Source organism: Bidens hawaiensis, unplaced genomic scaffold (assembly GCF_021521415.1).
Source record: "Bidens hawaiensis isolate Kalapana, Puna unplaced genomic scaffold, B.hawaiensis_p1.1 tig00012186_1, whole genome shotgun sequence".
NCBI classification, from domain to species: Eukaryota; Viridiplantae; Streptophyta; class Magnoliopsida; order Asterales; family Asteraceae; genus Bidens; species Bidens hawaiensis.
This window is the reverse complement of record NW_027491983.1, coordinates 681,024-692,985: the sequence shown is the minus strand read 5'-3', so window position 1 is coordinate 692,985 and position 11,962 is coordinate 681,024.

The window sequence follows — 11,962 nt, the reverse complement described above, 5'->3', positions numbered from 1 at the left end:
AAAAAAGCAAAATTTATTTTTAAAAATAATTAAATGTTTCTTAGATTAAGATATACAAATGGTCTTAAAATTGATGAGGGAGTTGTGAATTGGGAGATATTTTGGCACGGAACGAACCGAGACACAACACATTATGGAGGATTTGACCAACACATTTTTAAATATGCACACATGACTGTTTTCGAAATATATGGTTTAGCTTTTCACATGTAAATAGATTTTTTTTCATAATCTATGCTAGGACACCGAGTTGTTTTTCAGTTCGGTAATTAATGTTAGTCTTAATGCCTTTGTTTTATAGGTGCCGCACATAGATTAGGCTTGTCCCATATAATATAATCGAGTAGTGCTATGCCATACTTTACGCTTCCTTAAACAACATTTTTTTTACATCTAAGACCCACATAACCTTGCACTTGCAAATATTTTAAACTCACACTAATTTTTATATGCATCAACATAATATAAATTCTGAATCCATGATGCATAATGCATACAAGACATAAAAGGTAAGATAACAATTTATAACTTTTCATTTATATACGCAAGCAATTAGAAATCTAATTTATCACATCTAATTTTACCGATGATATACTGTGTATAGGGCACTAATATATCCTTATTATCGTCACTTTAGAAAATTAAGACGTCACTTTATCATGTTTATATAGAGAGAAGAGATTTATCTTGTCTTATTAAAAGTAAATACAAAATAGACAACTTCTAAAAGACACCTTATGTAAATCAGAATGGAATCCCAAATCTTTGATTTAAGAATTTGCGGACTTGATTGTCATTGGTGGGCCAACTAACTAATCCACCAAAAATGACAATGATAGCGTGTGGTTACAATGGTGCTTAGATTTTAAATGGTCATTACTCATTAGGGTATACCATGAGTTTTAGCTAGGGTAAGTTTTCCCATTTTCTTGATTTGGTTTGTGTTAATCAAATAATACAAAAGTTCTTAGGAAACATCTTTTAAAGTTTTTATATACTATACAACTAGAACAAAGAAAACATGCACTGATAAAAAAAATCACCTACGGGAAATTCGTTTTGGTTGCTTGACTGTGAAATTAATAACTGATCAAAATATATTTTTTAAGACCATCTTTGGTACCACAAGAGTGTAGAGGACAATAACTTAAAAAAAGTTATTTTTTATATAAAGTTAATATTTGTAGTTAACAATTTAGGTAAGTGCTAAAACAAGTTTTAGCTTTAATAATAAATAAATTAGTTGAAATCATATATCTATATTATATTATAGATATGACAATCATCTTTCTTGTTTGATCTACCAAAATAATTAGGCCTTGAAATCCTCAATAAGAAGTTGAAATTATATATAGAGTTTCTTTAGTACCGAAGTCAGAATAGTTCTGAACAAACGTGTATTTCATACCTCATAACCTGTTATATATATTGTGATATCTCATTTGGTAATTTGGTCTACCAAAATAACTTTCTTAAATCACCAATAATAATGTAATTGAAAGTACCAACACAACAAGATAACATTAAAACCGCCAATACATTTGCTCTATTGAACGAGTGCTTATGTGGGTCGTCCATCTCCCACAAGGCCCTCGTTGCACTATGGCATTTTGAGCATGCGTTGTATGCGATCATCGCCAACTGTTGTATCAAAACCATCATAGATATACATACCATCTTCATCTTTTATAGCAAACATCAAAGATGATTGGTTGAAAATATATACAAAATTTGATCCGCTTTTTTAAACATTAGGTAAGTAACTGATCAAACATTTTTAAGTTTTATGATTCATTTTGAATTGCTAAAACAAGTAAGAGATTTTTCACCTGTTTGTCTCTTTTTAATGTAACCTTTTTAACCCTTTGTTTAATAAAGTGCGACCTCAAATATAGCATGCTAGATATCATTAAATTAAAAAGTTTTCATCGTTATTAAATCACAGCACCCGTTGAGTCGTTGATCATCAATAAATTAAATAGGTCGGTAGAATTTTCAAATTTGTCACCTTCCTTCCTCACATGTTCAACAAAAAGAAAACGATTATTTTTCTCAATTCTTTTCTTTTCAACTTAAATTCTCATCCACCACTAAATTCGTGGCTTGATTGACATGAATCGCTTCCATAACGTGATTTTATTTATTAATTAGTCACCTCCAACAACAATACCTTTATAAGTTAGAACATTATGGGTATTCATCTAAGTAATATTTCAAAAACCGTAAATACTTGATTTTTTTTATATGGCGAACTAACCGTTTGTGAAATACTAATAAGTTTTTACTAACGGATCCTACTATACCAATGGATTATCGATAGATAATTCGCTACTGAAAGTAGTCAAATTTGTAACTTAGCTCATATAGGTTGAACGAAGTGTCAAAAACGTCATTTTGGCACATGTTAAACAAGTTATATTGCTAAAATAATACTTTTAATTAGGGATATTGGTTTTAAATAATCCAAACTACACACTATTGGTAAATGTCAGTCCCAACTTTACACTTGTCTGCTAACAGTCCCAACTATTGGTGTATTTGTTTTTAACGGGTCGTGACTAACGAATGACTAACTCCGTTAGTCTAATGCTTACAAGGCACGCCAAGTTGTCAAAAAAATCTATATGGCAACATTACATGGCATCTGATGTTGAGTACGCTACTTTGTTGGAACCATCACTAATGGCTGAACACAAACTTATCATCATCTTCATCAGATCCACTCTTTGCAACCCATCACCAGCCCATCACCCCTGCAACCATCACCCGAACACACGACCACCACCATGTCCATCCCTACAACCACCGGAACTGATGACCACCACCGGAACCCACAACCCCCACCATTATCTTATTCATCGGCCACTGGCGGTGGAGATCCAAACATAAATGGTCGGCGACCACCATGTTCTCCAGCCACCACTTGCAACTTTTGCTTGGCTTCTGTACCTGCAAATTTCGCTTGATCTCTATACCACCACAACGTTGGAACTCCGCCATCAATGTCTCGTCTGCAACTGCCGCCGAAAACACCACACTCTCCTACCCCTTTAAATGAATCTCAAGAATTACACTAAAACCGTCGCTGAAGATCACGAAGAAATTGGCGACAATTACACCCAAAATCAGTTTGACAAAAACATGTTATGTATTAGGGTTAAAAGAGGGGAAATAAATGTCGATCTTGAATGAGACATGATCTAGACCCTAAATTAGTGCGCAGATGTATGATTTGGGGGTTGATTTGATGATTGTTGTAGGCTGATAACAATATGATGATGAAGATGACGATAGGTTTGTCTTTAGTGATGGGTCCTACAAGGCAAGCTACTCAGCATCGGATACCACGTAATGTTGCCACATAGATTGTTTTTACAACTAGACGTGCCACGTAAGCATTAGACTAATGGAGTTAGTCATCCGTTAGTCGTGACTCGTTAAAAACAAATACACCAATAGTTGGGACTGTCAGCAGACAAGTGTAAAGTTGGGACTGATATTTACCAATAAGGCATAGCTGGGATTATTTAAAACCAATATTTCTTTAATTATTATATAAAAAATAACTAAAAGTTATATTTTAAAATGACAATACTTTTAATAGCTTTATCTTACTATACTATTAAAGCAATACAAGATTTTCTCATGGCATTTAACTAGCATGTCCACATAGGCTTCGAACTTATCAATTTATCATTTATATAATCTTCACATGTTAATTTGAACATTAGTTCTAATCATTAACTCCTAAGTTGAAGAAAGTTTTAAAATAAATTATTATAATCATCATTTATTGAGTAATAAAGACTATTAATTGTTTTCATTGTTATTTTTTTAAATTTTGAGACTTTGTTATTTTATTTTTTTGGATTTTGGGAAATTATTTATGAATGTTTGGACTAGATGTTTGGATTGAAATTATTCACGAGGTTTGGATTATATTGTTGCTTTATTAAACGCGTGATTTAATAAAAATTATAATTATTTCTCAGTGTTATATTCATATTTTTAGTATTTTTTATGTTGTGTACCTAAATAGTTTATTATTTCAATAAAAATAGTTTTTGCAAAACAAAACTTATGTTACAACATCTACATGTTTACGCTTCATAGTTTACAACATATGACTTCAGTAGATGATGAAGTTTTAAATAATATATCTTTTTTGTTTCATCGCATAAATTAGAAAGATGTAGCATAACTTAGAATTATGTTTCAAATTGTTATTTTTCTTTATTTGTCTTTGTATGTTGGGTTCTTTTAATTAAATTAACAATACGATACCTTATAATAATAATAATAGATTAACTGACGTTTACAATTCATTAAAACGCATGTAACCCACATGCGTGCACGCGCGCTCTCATAGACACACACACATACACATATATATGAAGTTTTATATATTTTCTGTCCGTGTATAACATGAATATAACCGAGGTACATCAATAAATCCAAACTAAACCCTTGCCCAAGTTTAAACCTGAGGTCTTCTCCTTAAAAGATAAGTGCCTCTACCAAGTGGACTAGACCCACGTTGGCTCCACCATTTGCTTTTATTTTCTCTTTACGCCATTTCTGCTTGCTGTGTTTTTATTTTCTTTCTTTCTTACTTTTTTTTTTTTTTTTTTGAAAATTCCCATTAGCCAACAAATTACTCTTTAAGTATCCAGTGTCCACAATCATACATATTGTACATTTCGTGTTAATAAGAGGTGAACGAAAGTACACATATTTTCATCATTGCCCGCCTTTTGTGTCTCTTTTTTAAATGTTGATATTAGAGTTTTCTCATTCCATCCTCTATCCCTAAATCAAAAATTACACTAAAACTCACTATATTTTCTCTCTCTATTTCAATTAAATAATACTTTTTATACCTTTTATCATTATATTTTCTCTTTCTTTCACTCACAACCACTTTCAAAATATATTAAAAAACTATAGGGGGTGAACAGTAGATTTTCAAATATACAGAAAAATCATTACTTTTTCTAAAATATAAAAACTCTTCACTCACAACAATCTGAATCACTCTCTAAATTATAAAAACACCCCTCACATCAAATGAGGGGTTGGATGAGAATGCTCTTAGATGCATACAATCTTGAAAGAAAATAATTAAGAACGATTTTTTGTTTATTGTTGATAACTAGGTTAATAACCCATGTATTACACGGGCTGAAAAATGATATAATGTTAATAAAAATATTTATATATTGATACAAGTTATAAATGAAATCAAGCATATAAAACAATTATAATTATTAAATTGAATGAATGACAATTAAACAATTAGGGTTTGTTTGGTATGGGGTAATGGAATGAATGAGAGAATGGAATGGACGTAGGAATGGAATGAACAAGTTAATGGAATGGATCATTACCAGTCCATTATCTTGTTTGGTAACCATGTAGGAATGAAATGAATTATTATTTTTTGTAGTTTGATATACTAGAAAAGATGATGAAATAAAATAAAATTGATGGTGGTGGCGGGTGGCGGTGGTGTGGTGGGTGTCTGCGATGGTCGGAGGCGTCAGTTGACGGTGATGGTGGCGGAGACGGGGGTGGTTGGTGGCAGTGGTCAGAGGCGCCGGTTAGAGGTGGTGGTCGGTGGTGGCGTCGGTGGTCAGTGACGGCGGGTTGGTGGCACGGTGCCGGTGGTGGTGGGTGGCGGCGGTGACGGTCGGTGGCGGTGGTTGGAGACGGCAGTTAACGGTAGTGGTCGGTGACGGTGGTGGTCGGTGGTGGTGGTGGGAGGGTTGTGGAGGTGATGTAAGGTAAAAGAGAGGATGAAATGAAAAAAAACAAAGGTAGTGGATGGAATGAATTTGGGATGTTTTAGAGGGAATGAAATGGACTTGGTAATTGATCATTCCATTCCGTGAACCAACCAAACACTTTTTTTTCATTCCTTTTGAATGATTCATTCCATTCCGTCCCGCATTCCTATATACTAAACGCTACTTTAGTTAATTAGGTGGAATATGTATAAATAAAAATTGATTAGTTGGCATCCTATGTAGATGATATATTTAAAAGCTATGTAAAACACGTATTGTTTTAATATATTAATTAGATTAGATGTGAATGGTACGTTATGAATCCTAAGTTTTCGAAAACCATATGTTTTCATTGTGTAACAATTAATATTTTTATTCTTTTCACTAGTGGTCATTAGAAATTTTATTACATACATTTTTATAAATTGCCCTCTGTACGTTTTATCAGAATTTGCTTATGATTTAAACTAAATGTAATAAACTGAACCATAATCTTAGATTTTACAAACAAGTTTCAAATCACCATTTATTGTTATTAGTGGCCAATCGGATGAAGCATGCATGATGGTGATGATGATCGATAATGGATTATTATAACAACAATAATAATGTGATACATTTTTTGTTAACTTATAATTTGTATTTTCGTATTTCAGTCAACACAAATTGTGTCATGTTGTTGCATGTGTTTTAATAGTATATTATTTTCCTTGTTTTCTATTAGTATTATCGTTTTTACAAAGAAACTTGATCGAAGTACGTAGCCTTGCATGAATATATTATATTACACTTGTATAATAATCGTGACGATGAAGAATGACAAAGTAGTATCAGTATGCCCACCAAAATAATTATCTAATAATACTTTTTCCACTTGGCAGGTAAGCTAACTTCATCCTGAAATATATAAATTTGTTTATATATTAACCAATACATTTGTATCAATTTTATTGGGTGTTCGTATTCAACGGTTTATAGTCATTAATACTCCATAGCATAAATATCTAATTAACTTGTATAGTTGTATACTGGTATAGTGGTATACTTTCATTTCATCTGATTATAGATAGGGGTACACATTTTTTTTTTATTTAAAATAGATGACGAAACCTCAATCGAACAAATTCCGTCGATATCGGTTAGGTTTGTGTCTTGCTACCGCAAACTTCCCAATGTCCACCCCCTTTGTGTCACTCGCTTAAATTCTTCATGGGCCTCCAATAGGAGACAAGTCTGTCACCTGAAGCAATTACAAAGCCATTTTTATTATTGTTTGATGTTTTTACACGAACCATATTTACCTCATATAGAAACTTTTTTTAATATTCTTCATTGTGTATGTATAGGCACTATGCATGTATATCGTTTTCTTAATAACGAACTCGCCAACTCTGCTAAAATATCATAAGATATACGATTGTCATCCTTGTATCTATATATGGCTTTAATAAACTAAACAAACATGTATTTGGTGCACTTGAAAAACTTTATCGCCATGGGGTTTGGAATGAACGGGTATCAACTTCTAACCCAACTCTTTAGAAGGGTGTTTGTGAAGATTAAATTTGATGGAAATGAGTTGTGTTTCTTCGATAATTCTATTTTAACTCAAACACACCCGAATACAAAACCAACTTTCATCGATGTAAGTTCATTGACTATGGGATCGATGATAACTACTAACGGATTCCATAATTTTCCAAAATGAAAAAAAGAAAAAAAAAACTAAAAATTTTACGAGCAATTCCAAAAAATCCAAAAATAAACAAGAAAAGTCCATCGCTCAATTTCCCACCCCACCCCAAAATACAATATGTTAAAATTATCGTTGAAAAGTGCATCGATAATTACCATAAATTCCACACAATCACAAATAATAATAATAATAATAATAATAATAATAATAATAATAATAATAATAATAATAATAATAATACAATCTACTATCAAAATATATGAAAATGTTGTTCACCCACAATCCTTTAGTTGGCCCAATAATTTGCCAAGTGACACTTTCATTTAATTTCTAATATATTTTTTAATTTTAAAATTTTAAATTTTAGCTTCAAAATTAAAATTAAATAAAGATTCAAAACATTCCTATCTTGCCTTATCAATTATCCCCTAATTATGCACCGACTTGAATTTCAAATCTTTCACTTACATCAGACAATTACCTATTCTTGAAATAGTTATAAAAATCCTTATTCGTTGTATATCCCATAATATATTTTTATTGTAGATTTAATTCTTGGACGTGACACACACGTGAAAAAAAAAAACACAATTTTGGAATCCCTAATATAATCAAAATTTGAATATATATTCTATGTGTTTAGTAGTTTTATAATATACCATTAAATAATCAGATACTAGAAAATCAATAAGTATATAAGAATTGCCTATTTACATATATTAAATTACTAATCCTTATTAAAATGTTTCAAAGTTTAAGAATTATGTAATATTATAAATTTTAATATAAGTTAAAGTTAATAAATAATTAAGAATATATTATGTAAAGGCATCTCCAATATATGCATGAAATTGGTTTCTTGATTTAATTTTGTAAGTCAAAACAATTAGTTTAGAATATATTATGTAAACCACATTTTAATAAGTATGTCAATTAAGTAAAAATTGAATCAAATATATATTATTTTGCGTCTCTTATACACAACCATAATTTTTAAATATTTATTTATAAAGTTAGTAGTCAACTATAATTAGTGAATTCCTAAACTTACGTACCAAGAATCCACAATTATATTGTTTGACTTCTTTCTTCCGTGGAAACCAATTTTTATTATCAATTAATAATTAATGATTTCTCTTAATTTACGTACTACTAATGATGTAGACAACTAATATAAAATAGCTATTAGTTACCATAAAATTTGGTCTCACTCAAAATAACTTTTTGAATTTCAATATCACCAACAACTTCACTAATCTTTCCATCTTTTTACTGTAATTATATTTATTAACTTTCCTTACAAAATCGATATACATCTTCTGTTTCATTGTTATAAATACTAACAATCGTTAGTGGTATTACTTCATTCATTCACTCACTCTAAGTGTTAGTTTTCAAAAGAGCAAAGGTATTGTTATTACCTTTTTCTCATTTTGTTCTAATTTCTGTCTTAACATTTTATTTATTCTATTGAGATAAATTTACTTTTTTCCAGATTTGTGATGGACGCAACTAAGACAACAATGTTAAGGGACCTTAGTGTCTTGAAAGATGATTACACGATAAGAGTTCGGATTGTACGCATTTGGAACAAGCCTGATTTGTATAAACCTAACGAGGTTTATGCCATTGAACTGATTATTGTTAACGAGAAGGTATGAATGCAAAAATGATATATATCATTTTTTATGGTGAAATTTAGTAATATAGAACGTTGTATATAAAGAGATTTTAGAGATGTTATAAGTGTATTTTTATATTCGTTGACTTTTTTACAATATAATTTATCCAACCCGTGTATCACACAGGTACATAACCTAGTTTAGCTATATGTGAAAATCCATTGATGCTTACTAAAGGATCTCACAAAATCCAGGAAGAATAAAAGAAAAATCATTTTTTTAATAATCATTAGAAAATTCATCATTGTTGGTTTATTTTGAGTCGAATCTGCACGATTTGCATTTATATTGTCGATTAGGCGTATGATAAGTTCCAATTATGAGGGATTTGTGCATATATTGTCATACAACGATAGTAATCAGTTAATTTACATGATTATTGGAATATTACGCATATGTAATACATTAACGGTGCATCCCACTATATAACTTTTAGTTATATTGCACTTATGTATTGCTGAACAGAGTAATGATACTGTATTTGAACATATTTCTTTATACTGCATATGCGTAACGCATCTGAAAATTGGGATAAGATGTTAGATCATTTGTGTATTTATAATACATGTATGCAATACATAATATATGCATGTTTTAATGACATTATAGTGGCAAATACGTTATATTGCCGATTAGGCATATAATAAGTTCCAATTATGAGGGATTTGTCCGTATATTGTCATACAACGATAGTAATCGGCTAATTTGCATGATTATTGGAATATTACGCATATGCAATACATTAATGGTGCATCCCACTGTATAACTTTTAGTTATATTGCACTTATGTATTGCTGAACAGAGTAATGATACTGTATTTGAACATATTTCTTTATACTGCATATACGTAATGCATATGAACATTGGGATAAGATGTTAGATCATTTGTGTAGTTATAATACATATATGAAATACATATCATATGCATGTTTTAATGACATTATAGTGGCAAATACGTAAAAAGACAAGCGAAAAGAAAAGGAAACAAATAGCAAAACAGGGGAAAATTACAAAATGTGTTTGCGTATGTGTGAATCAATTATATTACATATATGCATATAATAGGAGTGTTGATAGTATGATTTAGATAAGTTGAAGGTTTATATGCATATAATACTATGATTGGATATGTTTGAATCGATTATATTGCATATGTGTCAGACATGAAGACCACGAGGAAAGTCAAAATGGCCATGGAAGGTGAAAACATATGAAGTTCATGGGTGAGGAATACGAGCCTGATGACGTAAACTGTAACGGTACGGTATATATAAGTTATGATTGATATTTAATACATATGCAACCTTTTGTATTACATAAATATATTGCTTAATTCTTACTACATGCATATGAACTATGCTACATAACATGTATGCATTATGAACCACGTGGTAATACATATGTGCAGTGCTATTGATTGTTATATTGCATATATGCAACACTAATGTATTGCATATATGCATTAGTACTTTATTTGGTATAAATACTAACTGTTTTCTTCAATTTATAACCGGGCTATGAAGATCAAGCATTAAAAAAAGTACCAAATAGCATCTGGCCTATAATACAATCTCATTCGACTTCATGACAGCTATGTGCGGGCGCTTGTTCATTTTCAAATCATAACCTCAATTCAAGCTTATTTGTTTATATTACATATATGTAATGTATGTTTTAACTTACATTTTCAAAATTGTATCTTTGTATGTATTTGTTGGTGCCTGTTTATACACAAATTGTAACATCAATACAAGCTTATTTATTTGGATTACATATGTGCAATATATATTTTACTTACATATAACTAGTGAATTTTATGTTCTTACGGTTTAGAGAACGATGAAACAGATGCCACTAAAAAAGAAAACTTGTTATTGTAGCCAGTTGTGAGACCACCATAAAATAGATTTCATACAGGAAAAAAAAACACACTAAAACAACACTAAATGGAACCAACCCATATATGAACCTAAAATAAATGAAAATAGCCTCCGTTAAAGAACAACCCAAAATTAAAAAAAAAATAAAGAATTTTATTAAAATGCATCAAAAACCCACTTCATATTTATATAAAATCTGGAAGTTTTATATATATCCAATTACACTTGTTTAATTAAACTAGTAGTTTGGCTCACTCGTTGCGACGCCTATGCTAACACATGTACATAAGTTTTCTGCATAATTCAAATTATAAAGTTGTCCGGCTCCTAATATCACCTCTAATCAGCCCCTAAATAGCTGTGAAAACCAGTGCAACATGGCATCGTTTATGTCTGATTGTAGCATGACACATGTTTCCTCGCCCTGCATTAGAAAAAATAAATTCTAGTCACAAAGAGTATATTAAAAATATAAATAAACAAAATATAATTTTCATACCTACTTAATACTATGGTATTGCTGCTACTAAATTGGCGTGAACACGATTGTGGGCAAAATGTGTTTCAGGCCAACTCAACTTTAACCCATATAAAAAGTTGTCATGCTGACCTGTATCTTGACCAACACGTTTCAAAATGCCGCTAACGTTAAGAAATTGTTATGATTAAATTAGTTTGTCAAATCAATGAATGTTGCAACTTAAAGACACAAAACAAACCTTAGGGACATGGTATTGATCAATATCATCACCAACCATATTTTCACCTGAAAAACAAAGTCAAAACCAGCAATCATTGAAAGCACTGTATTTGGAACCCCTTTTAAACGGTCGTGTCGGCTTGCTGTGTATAAAGTCCAACTACACATTAATTTAATTAAGAGTGACCATAAACTAAAAGTCCAAACTGCACATGGTA